The following is a 10,900-nucleotide window of genomic DNA, read 5'->3' as shown; positions in this document are numbered from 1 at the left end:
TGATTTCTTGGAAGAAGTCTCTTTTCTCTTCCTGTGGCAGGATAGGGAGAGCTGGAGACAGTTCACTGTTGGCAAAAATATTGGTAAAATTACCAAACAGATTACCTAAATAGAAATGACTGGGCCTCAGCTGTATGCCACTAAGACCATAGCAAAGATTAAGTGCTGGCCTTGCAGCTCATATCATATTCTAGGCCTCCCATGTGGAAGGAGAAATGCTAACTTCAATCTCTGTGTCAAAGCATGTTTAAGAATTTCAGGCAAAGCAGGACAGCGCAAGGAGGGAAGGTGCATACTGATCGAGTTGCTTTCCCATTCCTCTGGTGTGCTTCAGGCTGCCTTTTTATGGTGAAATTGGATAAAGTATATGTTTTGTGTTGAAAAAGGAGTTCAATAAATGTATTACTGAGTCCTGTGCAGTAGATTCTTCTTGTGCATCCTCATCCACAGTAGCCCTCAGCAGACATTTGGCTGACTGTCCTCAAGATTAGAGGGATGGTCATGTGGCAACTTCAGTTTAGCACAAGAAGGAGCACACAGGAGGACTTTGTGAGGTCTATTAGTAAGTAATTCATTCCAGACTCCTTCAAACTGGATGTTGTAGGCTGTAGGAATCGTCTCTCCCACCCTTAGCTGGTAGTTGGCTGGCTAGTCTAAGGGCTCCCTCTATAGTCAAAGAATAGAGGTAGGTATTTGCAGAGGGTAACCGCCTCTGTCTTAAGCTACTCCTACCTTAGGCTAGAATGAATCACCATATGGAGGGGGCTCTTGTTAGCAATAGAAAGCCTAGACACCGAGTTCAGACTAGACAGCTAACCTGTACATGGATAAAACTGAGTTATAGCCCAATCAAATGTTTCAGATAACCTGAATGAAATCTTTGGGGCTTTTGGTGATGAGAAACCATTCTTTATTTTGGAAAAAGATCAAGCCAAATATTTTCAATTTGCTGTTCTTTGGCACTGAGGTGTTTTTTTAGCAGGTAAGCTTGATAATGCTGTCTACATCATTTGCTGAAGAGGAATTGACCTATGCTGTAGATCTAAAGACCAGTCCTGCTGATGACCTACCCAGAAGCAGGAACGGATTTACTGGGGCACTGTGAAGACTGTGTACCCTGCTCATGCCCATGAAAACTGTGTGTGCTCCCCATCATGTCACAAAAGTAAGGCTGCAAAGGCCGTCCTCTTCTTCCCCTACATCCTCATGCCGATGCAGGTGTTCTAAAGGGGCACTGTGTTTTAGAAGAGTTAGGAAGATACATAAAAGCAAAACACAGTTTCTACTGATGGCATATGAAAGTTGCATCATCAGCTGCTCAGGTGTCATAGCACTTCCTCACAGCTTTGGGACATTTCACAGAGCCTTGGAGAAGTAAGACTTGACAACTGAGATGTAAGGAAATTGGGAGTTCAACATATTTTTAAGATATTCTGAATTGCTCACAGGAAGAACTACACAAGGAAATATCAATGCAGTCTGCCCTTCATCTTAACCTCTTGAGTACACACATCATGATGCTTCGTTCAGTTTGCAGGAGCCATCCTCCAAGCTGAGGGACTGGTTATTCGGGGTTCTTTTTATTGCACTTCACTATCATGCAGGATCAGGCCCTATTTAATGTACGCTACCCAGACCCTTCTTGGACTGCAGAATTTTGCTTTTGCCTCATGATCATGTCTCTAGTTCTGTTAGGGTAATATCTGAGTGCTTCACAGTTATTACAGTATTTGTCTTCTCACCACGTTTATGAGATGAATCAATACTATTAGCTCCATTTTGCAATGAGGAAGCTGAAGTGCCAAGATGATGAATAACACTGTCAAGCATCTATTAATTTGGGGAACCTGGTTTGTGAACTGTTTTTCTCCAAAGCAAAGTATTATGCTGGGGCATGGTTCCCATCTGTTGTAGCTGCTGGTTCATGGTCTTCGCATTGGGCCTTGGAACATGAGGAACACAAGGAGCACAACCTCAGAGGCTGTCTATGAAAATCTAAGTTTAAGTGGAAAGGGAAGGTGCTTAATTTATGTGCTCGAAGTAGACAAGGGTAGGTAGGATAAATTCAGGCCTAAGTGCCTAAATCCCTTGGCAGAACTTGTGCCTGCCCTGTGACAAGCTTGCAGATTCCAGTAGTATCTGTGGCACAGGACTTGGCATCTCTGAAATGTAAGTCTTCCCTGATTTTGCTTCCCAGGTATCTGCAGGACTCCTCAGTGAAACTGAATCTGAAAGACACAACCAGCCCCAGATAGTCTTCAGTCTTCTCAGAGACTGGCCTCACACTCCTGCGCACCCGTCTGGTGGAGCCTGCTTTATTTCTGAGAAAACTCCCCATGGAGAGTCCAGCAGCCTGAAGCCAGCTTGGTAGCCATGCTACACCAATTTATAGACATACTGAATCTGACCCTAATCATCTTCCGACAGGTTTTATTTACAGGGTGGAGACACCATTTCCTTAGTAACTTCTGTAGAGAAAATATAAGAAAACACTGGGCTTTAGGTAAGTCAGCAAAATGTCCTTTCTCACAGTCCATGGCAAACTAACCACATGACAGAGTCTGTGGTACCACAGACTGTGCATGCTGTTCTCCATTCTCAGCAAATGAGGATCACTGTAGTATCTCCTGTACTACGGTGTGGTAAATTTTATTGCATTCTCTTTCTCTTTTTTTTTAAGGCAGTGCTAATTGCTGTCTCATAATGGGAATGGAAGAGCTAGCTTACAGCTTTGTCCACAAGTGAGATATTTTACACCTGCTCTGTTAGTTGAACGGTTGTGGATAGGCTGTTTGTGCCACTGTGCAAAACAATATCAGTGTTAGCAAGTGTGATATGAAGCAAAGCCCATCTGTATTTGTGAAGCTCTCAGATCACAATGCAATAGTTGTTTTATGCAGGTATATTTAGCACATGCAAACTAGTTTGCTGTTCTTCTTGGAAGAGGTTGTGTTAAGTGTTAAGACAAAAGCAAGTCACAAATAAGTGATAAAAATAACTTCAACTGAAAAGCCATGTGAGCAAGAGAATTCAAAGGAAAGCTAGTATTTCTGCCTAAATTGTACTAAAGTATGCTGGGATAAAGTCCTACATAAAACTTTAAGTGAATCTTAGCAAAAAAATGTATTTGTGTTGCCTGAAGTGCACTTGGATTCACCTGAAATCTCAAAACCAAACTATCGCTGGCATGTTTCTTTGGGGAATTAACATAGTACACTGATGCTGCATTTTACAAGACTTCTTAAGTCACAAGGTATTTTCAATATTATTAGCACTTGTCCTTCGATAGTGGAGAGGTTTACTGTCTGTTACTGTTTTTCATACTGACGAGGCACCATCTTTTATCTCCTGGTTATTCATATCTTAAATGCATTAAACATTAAATATTTACACAGTGCTCACCACTGACACTTCCAACTTCCCTCCCTCCACTCATTTCATTGAAAATACTGTCAGGTAAGTCTAAGCCGCACAAGCCTGTGGTTTTTTCCCTGAAATCAGGGAGTCTCTCCTGGGATATAACCTAACATTTTCTCTGCCTGAGAAAAAAGCCTAGAAAAATTAGGGCCAAAGGTTCTGGACATCAGCCACAACCTGGAAAAGCTGTGTCAGAAAGCTGTGACAACTGAAAACACAATTTATCAGCTAGCTTGAGAATCAGTGTGAAAGAGAAGAATAGGATGACCCATTAAGAGGGGAGACAGGCTGACCAGCTGACATTGGAGTGCACTGGGATGGATGAGAGAGGACACCTGGTTATCTTCTCCAGCTCAAGAGAAGGAAAGGAAGTGCTGACAGAGAGAGAGAGAGAGAGAAGTTGGGCGTGGAAGTCATCTAGGGGCCACCAGAGTTTCAGATTTTCAGGTTCTTAAAGAAAGTTGAAGTCAGGCAAGCTTCAGAACTTAGTGGCATTATGAGGTCATTTCAGCAGAAAATTGTAAACCACAGAAAGTTTTGTATCTCACTTCTGGGTTAATTTATTAACGCATTTGGGGTTTGCATTGGATAATGTATTTGGGTTATAATGTATTTCCAATTACGAAAAGCAAAACCCCCCCAAGGTATCAGAAAGAAGACCGTGTGAGGTATGTTTCTGTAGCCAAGACTCTAGTGTAATGACTACAGGTAGTTACAGCGTGTGGCCACAAATGAACACTATCATTGATTTTGGCTGATCCAACTCTTCTTCTTTATATCTTTATCTTGGATCTTTTTAAGACTGATGTCAAGCCCTGGAAGATGTTATACAAATCCCGATGACTATTGCATCCTGCCTCACTGAATTCAGTGGTGGATCTCAAACATGTGGCAGAACCTGGCTTTAAATTGGTTATCGTATACAGACCTGTGAAATCTTAGGTTTTCAGGGTGAGGCACATTCACTCTCTCACGCCTGTTTTGGGTTTCCCCAAAGTGGTGCCATACTTCATAAATTTGCAGTGCTGCAACCCAGCATGTCTACCAAGGTGCTCGATGCTGCCTAGTTGGCCTCATCTGTGGGGCAAATGTAATGCTCACAATTCTGTTATGGGCAAAAAGGAAACACCTTATATGTAAACCCAAGAATTTATTGTTAGTGTAATTGAACTTTTAGGACCCTAATCCAACAGTAATTATTAGTCCAGATCTAATAATCTTAGAAAAAGAAAGAAAAGAGAAAAAAATTTAAAATACAGTAATACTTCTGGGCAGAAACTTCTTAGTAATAACAATAATAACAAAAATAATAGTTAAATTTGTTGTATACACACTTCCTAGTTTATACCCCTTTTCTAAGTGTAATGCTTTTACTCTTCCATTGCTCCTCTGAGTCCTAAGGTCAATGGCTTCAGCCTGTTGGTCATGCAAGGGTCCCTCTACACCTCATGCTCTGTCCCTACTTCTCAAGGCCTCTGCTATTATACTAGGACTGCATTTCTCTGTGTTGCAGAATCATGTTCAAAAGAATAACCACTGTTTACTACTACCTGTATAAAAACTGGTTGTGCCAAACAAAGATAAGCAAAACTAGGACAAATTAAATATAGGAACCTGCTCAGAAGAACTGCTGTTGCAGCTAAACCAAGCAAAAATAAAGGTTCAGGCAGGTCAAGATGAGTTCAAAGCCAGGCTGGCAAGCCTCAGTCCCGAGGCCTTGCACACTCCATGCAAAGCCTGTGGCCTGGCAATAGCAATACCAGTACCGTATTACTGGGCAACAAGGCTCAGAAGACACTCGGAAAGCACAGTCTCCATTTTCAGGGTTACAGAACTCTCTCCCTTGTTACATCCGCCTGTAAAAAGAGGTAATATTCAGTGAATATTTCACGAGACAATACTAGGAAGATATAGTAATATCTTCCAGTAAATGTTTATATTTTTGAGCTGGAGATAGTGAGGCTAGAGGAATTCAGCAATGTCTCTTTCACTCACTAACCTTCCGCAGAGGGCAGCTTTGCTCAGCCCCAGCTTTTGAGAGCCGACAACCTGGCAGGTTGATACGGAGAAGCAAAGAGGTGTGCTGTGAGGAAAAGGACTGGGGACAAAGGCACAGACTTACCCTCTAGCATGTTTACAGCAGAAGAGGAGTCAAGGTGCTAGAGACTCCTGAAACAGAGGAAGTGGTCCTCAGGAGTGGGAAGGCTGTGCTATGGGAAGTGCCCCAGAAGAAACAAAAAGGGGCAAGGAAACTGAAAGCTCGGGAGTATGTTACAGTAGGTTGAAAATTCCGAGTAGGAGAGTGGCTAAAACAGCTCCTGGAGTTAAGAGCAGTGCCAAGTCATAACTTAACGTTTCCCTTACCTGCTGAGAGATGAGATGATCTTTCACTTTACAATTTTATCTTCTACCATACAACTGTCGTTGACGTATTTTTCTCCATATTCTTTTTAGACAGCCTGTGCTGGGTTCCCAGCAGTTGGTGGCACTATTTGGTTTTGTCACAAATCTCGCATCCCAGCGGCAGACTCTAAGGCTTCTTCATGTCTCCCATGCCCCAGCTGTCACAGACTACTGACATCCATGTCCCTGAACTGCTGGAGAACCTGAGAGACTCTCCAAAAGCCAGTCCTGGGGACATTTTGGTGCATGGGCTGTAATAAGTGGAGAAATGTGTTTATTTTGCACAGTTAGAGGTACATGTGAACTAGGTCCAGGACCAGCAGCCATATGACCTGTTAGTCATAGCTCTCAGCTGCTGCACAGCAGAATGCTTTTTTGACCTCACAGGTTTGTATCTCTGAACCAGTCTGTCTGTGTGGTACTGTATTTACTATGTTGGCACAGTTCTTATTTTGAAAGTGACTTTGTTATCTCTTCATGACCCTGAACTGCCCATTGTAGAAATTGAACTGGAAAAAAAAGTTACTTCTAGCACCTGAAGCACTTTTTCTAGGTCTTTGCCATCTAGTAGTGTGTGTGACTTGTGAGCTAACCTTGCTACTGTGAAATAATCTGCAATGTCTTTTGAATGTCACACATTTGCCAAATAGCCTAACCTCTTGAGAGTGTGTGGTCCCAGGGCTGGAAAGCTGCTTGGCGCTGCCAGTGACAGGGGTCTGCCTGGAGACCGCTGCCCTTAGCATCTAATGGGCAGCTGTCCTAGTTTCAGCTGGGATTGAGTTAACTGTCTTCCTAGTAGCTGGTACAGTGCTATATTTTGAGTTCAGTATGAGAAGAATGTTGATAACACTGATGTTTTCAGTTGTTGCTAAGTAGTGTTTAGACTAATGTCAAGGATTTTTCAGCTTCTCATGCCCAGCCAGCGAGAAAGCTGGAGGGGCACAAGAAGTTGGCACAGGACACAGCCAGGGCACCTGACCCAAACTGGCCAACAGGGTATTCCATACCATGGGACGTCCCATCTAGTATAGGAACTGGGAAGTGGGGGCGGGGAATCGCCGCTCGGGGGACTAGCTGGGTGCCGGTCGGCGGGTGGTGAGCAATTGCACTGCGCATCATTTGTACATTCCAATCCTTTCATTATTGCTGTTGTCATTTTATTAGTGTTATCATTATCATTATTAGTTTCTTCTTTTCTGTTCTATTAAACTGTTCTTATCTCAACCCGTGGGTTTTGCTTCTTTTTCCCGATTTTCTCCCCCATCCCACTGGGTGGGGGGGAGTGAGTGAGCGGCTGCATGGTGCTTAGTTGCTGGCTGGGGTTAAACCACGACAGCAGCAAAGAACAACTGGTAGGAGCATGAATAAATTTTTCAGCTCTTCAGAGGCGTATACTCATGCTTTCCCAAACTTACTGAGAAGATTAGCTTAAGTAATGTGGTATTATAAGATGAAGTTTAATGTGATTTTTTCCAGAGCTGTATCATCCTGAAGTATTGCATGATTTCTGACATCATTTCAACGAGTGGTTTCTATGGGTTGATTCCCACTTTTTTCATACTGCTTAAGCATCTTAAATGAGAGTTCTACCTGTGTTTTTCTGTTTAGTTTTAATGTAGGAGCTTGAGCAGATGCAGCCAAAAAAAGTTGAATAAATGAAACTCCAGTATTTAGTCAGAAATTAACATCCAATTTTACTCCCTAGAAGTGGAAGAGGAAAGGAAGGTAGACGTTTTCTACAACTTCCGTGGGTTGTCTCCCTTGACCTTCTGTCACTGTTCCCATCAGGAGGGCATAGCCCCTTAGCTAGGTCACAGACCTCTACACCTGCTAGATGATAAGGGCAAATCGAGATGCCAACACAGAACAAACCAGCACTTTACCCTGTTCTCACACCAGGTGCAGCTCTTCATTTTTCCTTATGGAAAGATGGGGGCTTCATGGGGCCAAAGAGATAGAGAGCAAGAGTGTGCACAGCCTCTGAGTACTGTTCCTGAACAGCAGAACCTCACTTTATGGAATTTTTATTCCTGTAGAATGATCTCCCATGTTCACTTTTTTAATCTCCAGGGAGCCCTCATCAAATCAGACTTCTCATGACCCTAGACTGGAGAGGTGGGCCAAATGTGACACATCTAAAATTCAATCTCACATCTTCTTAAGGTTGGGCTGTCTCATGGTAAGTCAGTACGACTGAGGAACATTACAAAACATGTGAACTTGGCAATCGCAGGCTGGAGAAAAGCCAGGAGGAATTGCCAACAGCACCACATCTTACGTGATGTTCTTCCTTTTCTAACTCTCGCAGTTCTCCTTTGCACTTCTTTGCACAGTTTTACTACACTTTCTATTTTTTTAAAGGTCTGGTAGGTCTTTTTGAGGGTGTGCACATTTGGATGTTTTGCTGCACACTGCTAAGTGGTCTTGGACTAGAATAAGGTCAGACATTCCTGTCATAGTGTCTTAGGCATTATACTAGAAAAGGGCGGGGAAACATGAAACAGGAAAGTGAAGGGTTGTGAAAAATGTTAGATGAAAATCAATAGCTAGAAAGTTCAAGCAGGTTCAAACACATTTTAGAATTAGCTAGGGAAATGTTACCAAACATGAAAAGTGGTACATCAGTGCAACATCTGATTAGGAGATCTGTTCTACGAACAGCAATAGTTTCCTTATTCCATCCTTTTCAGGATGGAAATCAACTTTGCACTGATTTAATGGCACAAGATTGGGCTAGATATTTTGGCATATATATTCACATTACTACACACAGCACCAGGAAATCCAGGTGACATCAAACCTGAATGTTCCTTGGTGCTTTTGCAGTGGTATTTGCAGCTAACAACATCTTAGCACATGAAAACTAGCTGATCTGGTTATGAGTAGATTGCAAAATTCTTTTACCAATTTTACTTTGAGTCAGAACTCTTGAAACTGAGGAAATAGTGCATCTGCTACCTGCTTTATTCCAGGGAGAATATTACATCTGCAGAAGAAAGCAGATTGTCATTGACAAGTTTCTACCTAAAAAAACCCATGTAACGGAAAAAATGGCAGTGCCAGCTCCTTAATAGTATCCTACTAGTACAGTACTGCTATCCAGAACTGTTTCAGTGCATAGAAATGCAAAAATTTTTGAACATTGCTTAGTGTCTCCTTAGATTCTTTCCATCACATATAAGAGTAGCATAAAATCCTGTGGATCTGCAACATTAAAAATAAAATTTCATGTTTAGAGAGGAGGCACAATTCTTCTGAGAGCTCTGCTGTGTATGAGTACTTGGGGTGATGCTGGGTATGTTTGTGTCTCTATTCTGGTAGTTCATACAATAAAAGGGGCAAAATAGCTACTTGTATTATTCCTTTTTGCAGCCACATTAGACGAGAAAGAGCCTTCTGAAAGGAAAAGTGTCCTAAGAATCCGCAATCTTGATCTGTGAGAGACTGACTGTGCTTGAGCAGAGGATCGGGGGTTTGAATGTACCCTTCTGGATTCTTAAATACCAGTCTTTCAAACTCAGCAGTAGAAAGCGAGGAGGAGGAGGAAGAAACTCTGCAGTGAGTCCAGCAAAACCTACTTTTTTACTTATTTGATTAAGGCTTCACATATCATTTGGACTAAATTTTGCTATTACACACACACACAGAGCATGATTTCAGTGGGAGCTGGACAAAACAATAATAGAAACCAAAGAGTTTGGCCCTTCTCTTGTAACCCAGAGAAAATCCTTGTCTACTGCTGAAAACATTGCTGCATTAATGATGCAAGACTCTTATTGGGACCTCTTAGGTTCACACTTGCCAAATTTCATGATGGCATTGGAAGGAATTGTGCATGGCTGGGGCTTATCTGGTGCGTATCACTTTGAATGACATAGCAACCTGAGAAGGGGCATGATCTTTGAAAAATTACAGTGCTTTTGACCATCTTGTCTTTTTGAAATTTGAAATTCAGCAAGGCAAATAAAACAGTTATTGAAAAATAAGAATTTAGGGACGTTATCCCTTATTCCTTATTATTTCTTCTGACTAACAAGATTGCAGATATGATCCAAATGTGTTTTTTAAAACTAGGGAGTCCTTGAATACTGTCTTTACCTAAAAGCAGTCTTTGCTTGGTTTTGGTCTTTTTTACACAACTGTTCACAGAACAAAGTGATCAGGGAAAATTGTTTGCTCTTTCACACATGCCCAATTTCAATCAGAAAAAAAGCTGCCAGAAAAGCTGCCAGTTATGAAATGATCATTCCCTGAAATCTAGAGGCCTAAAAAAGTGCAGGGGACTCCCCACAGATAGGTTATATCCGTGAAGGCAGCTCCTTGGTGCTGTAAGTCCCGTGCAGTCTGGACTGGACCGGGGCCCTCTCTTTGACCAGTCAGTTGTGTCTCTTCCCTGCAGCCAGGAAACTTGGCTCCTGGCTGCCAATTTCTGTGCTGTCTAAGCTGCAGTGATACAGCTCATTGGGAAAGTGTCAGTGTGTGAGAGCTGGCCAGAAAACATTTCCATCTTCCCTTCTCAAAATACCAATTAAAAAAGAACATATATTTAACTTCTGTTTCTTCTCCCTTCCATTTTCATCTGAAACATCAACAGGTAGGATGATGGCAAATGTCACTGAACATCTTAAACTTTTATCCAAGTTCCAAAATTCTGGCCACAGGGAGAAGACATCTGACCTGAGATGCTGGCCCATGTTTCTTGTCAGTCATTGAAGTGCCTACACAGTACAAAGAAACCACAGAAATACACAAACAGAGGTCTTTTTGTTTCTAAATACCTAGAAGTCTTCTGAGAAGTAAAACAATATGATAATTGAGCTGCAGGGCATTTCTCAGCCATTGAGGAATAAAACCTAGAAATGTTAATTACACTATGATAAATGAAAGAAGTATGTTCTATACTATGTAGCTAATGGCAAAAATATTTTGGCACTGAGGTTAGAAAAGTTTTTGAAATTTTTAGGAAGCATAAAAAAATGCAATTATATCTTCAGAAGGAAAGGAAGAACTAAGAAAACATATTTTTTATTACTGTAGAAAATACAGTCTTTGACAATACCTAGGCTGTGTTTTTCCTGGT

The sequence above is a fragment of the Aquila chrysaetos genome, chromosome 3 (genome assembly GCF_900496995.4).
Source record: "Aquila chrysaetos chrysaetos chromosome 3, bAquChr1.4, whole genome shotgun sequence".
Taxonomy (NCBI): domain Eukaryota; kingdom Metazoa; phylum Chordata; class Aves; order Accipitriformes; family Accipitridae; genus Aquila; species Aquila chrysaetos.
This window is presented reverse-complemented; position numbering follows the sequence as displayed.